Here is a 2,439-nt window from a genome sequence, read left to right as displayed (position 1 = left end):
GATCCTGCCTCAAAGTAAAATAAAATAAAATAAAATGGAGGCTGAGAGCCCCAAAATGAAAGGACAGAGTTGGAGTCTGCTCCTCTACTCACTGTTTTTTTGTTTTTTTTTTTTTGCCAGTCGTTGTCAGAAAATATATTTATTATTGATAGTGAGTGAAGTAAAGATGTGAGTATTCACTATAGAGGTTATATCAGCCAAGGTTGCCTTCGTATTGATAAAAATACCTTATCTCACTTGTAATCATAAACATTATTCCAGTAGAAGAGGTACATTTTCTCTCCTCTTTGTCTTCTTGCCTGTATAATCACCATAATAAGTTAAAATGAAATAGCTTTTATATAATCAAAGGAGAAAAGAAAGAGAGACAAAACCAACATGCCACAGCCTAGACAATTCCATCCAGCACTGCTGCCTCCAGATCTGTTTTCTGGCTTTCTCCACCCAGCACTGCTGCCCCCAGATCTATGTTTTCTGGCTCTCTCCTCACCTTACTCCAATTAATTTAGCCCCCCACCCCATCCTACTTTGTTAGGGTGGAGGTTCACCAAATGATGGGGCTTGTTCAGAAGAGAAACATTTTATGGTCAGTGGAAGTTGAATAGAAAGTACCAAAAGGTGGAGAGGGCTGCCCTTCTCTTTTAATCATCATAAGAGGGTTTGCTAATACTGAAGAGTGTCCTTTAATGACTGATCCCTGATCAAGGCTTTGGCCCTTCAAATTGCTGCTGTTCAAAATGTGAAATGATTCTGCTGAATCCATTCTTGGTGTCTCTCTTTAGTGGTCTTCTCATTAGTGGTCTTCTCTTCAAATGGGTTGTTTTCTCACTAGGAAAAACAATGTTCCATCTCTGGAGTTAACGTTGATGGTGTTTTGCTCATTCTGAAAGTTTTTATCCTCCCTTCTCAAGCATGCTCTGTTTGGCATGATTGACACAGTGCGTATACTGGGTGGCCAGAGTGGAGCATTTGAGGGTCTGGCAGGTGTTCTCACGGCAACACTGAAGAATTTTGGCCTGCAGATCAGCACAGACTGGATGAGACTCATACCGCTTGAACTTTGCTTCCACCTCTTCAGCAGCTTTCTGATATTGTTCAGTGGTGACTCTGTAGAACTCTGAGCTCCTCTTCTCCAGTCTAGCCAGCTGTTCTTTCTAGAATGCATCCTGCTTCTTTAGCACTCGGTCTTTCTCTTCCAGCTGCCTAGCCAGGTGCTTTGCCTTAGCGCGTTCCTCCTCGCTAGATATCCTCTCCCGAAGGATGGCTCTGGTTAACTGCTCATTGGCAGCAGCCCTCTCTCGGTCCAGCTCTTTGGCTGCTTTAGTCGTTTCTCATCTTCAGATTCTTTCTTGGCTTGCTCCAATGCCAGCTCCTCAGCTACTCTTCTTTTCAATTCTTCATCAGAAACTGAGGCACCATAAGCACCAGAATACCGCTGAGACTTCGAACCAGATGGAGAGGATTCCTTCATTCGATCAATCACATTTCCCGAAAGCCGGATGCCCTTCACCACGGTGATGTTCTCATTCTCGTCCGCCTCGAAGGTGACCCGGCGGGTGCTGGTGGTCCCACCCATGGCTCCGGTTCCTGCCCCAGCAGAGACCTAGCGCGGAACCACGAGCACTTCGGGGCCCCCGCGCCCACACGCGCGTGGAAGGGCCTGGATTCTTTTCCCGCACGGCGGGAGCAAGGCCACGGCCCCTACTCACTGTTTCAATGAATGATGTACCTTGGTATCCTGGACAAGGTCCCCAATATGAAGCAACTATGTTGTCTGGGTAAGTACCCAGGGTTCATCATCTCACACCAAGAAAATTTAGGACATGGACACATGAGGAGTTTAGGAGCAGAGGTTTAATAGGCAAGAGAAAGAGAAAGAAAGAGAAAGGAAAACAGCTCTGTCTCTAGTGAGAGAGGGGTGACTTCTGAGAGGAAAAATCCCCCTCTTTTTTTTTTTGAGACGGAGTCCTGCTCTGTCACTCAGGCTGGAGTGCATTGGCGCAATCTCAGCTCACGGCAACCGCCACCTCCCAGGTTCAAGCGATTCTCCTGCCTCAGCCTCCTGAGTAGCTGAGTAGCTGAGTAGCAGGCAGATTACTTGAGCTCAGGAGTTCAAGATCAGCCTGGGCAACAACATGGGGAAACTGTCTCTACCAAAAAAAAAGTAGAGATGAGATCTTGCTATGTTGCCCAGGCTGGTCGTAAACTTGAACCAGGGAGGCAGAGGTTGCAGTGAGCCAAGATTGCACCACTGCCTTCCAGCCTGGGCGACAGAGCGAGACTCTGTCTCAAAAAAAAAAATTATTTCATTTTATCTCCAGTATTGGCTTACAAGTTATACCTATTTTTAAATTTTCAGTGGTTACCCTAGGACTTATAATGCATATATTTAACTTACCACAGTCTACTTTCTTTTTTTTTTTTTTTTTTTTTGAGATG

The 2,439-nt window shown here is 45.5% G+C and overlaps 1 pseudogene; it reads right to left on the bottom strand.

The window, feature by feature from the left end:
* Positions 1-530: 530 nt before the first annotated feature.
* Positions 531-1,678, bottom strand: LOC101057117 (MICOS complex subunit MIC19-like; annotated as a pseudogene).
* Between the last annotated feature and the right edge of the window lie 761 nt (positions 1,679-2,439).

The sequence above is a fragment of the Pan troglodytes genome, chromosome 1 (genome assembly GCF_028858775.2).
Source record: "Pan troglodytes isolate AG18354 chromosome 1, NHGRI_mPanTro3-v2.0_pri, whole genome shotgun sequence".
Taxonomy (NCBI): domain Eukaryota; kingdom Metazoa; phylum Chordata; class Mammalia; order Primates; family Hominidae; genus Pan; species Pan troglodytes.
This window is presented reverse-complemented; position numbering and strand designations above follow the sequence as displayed.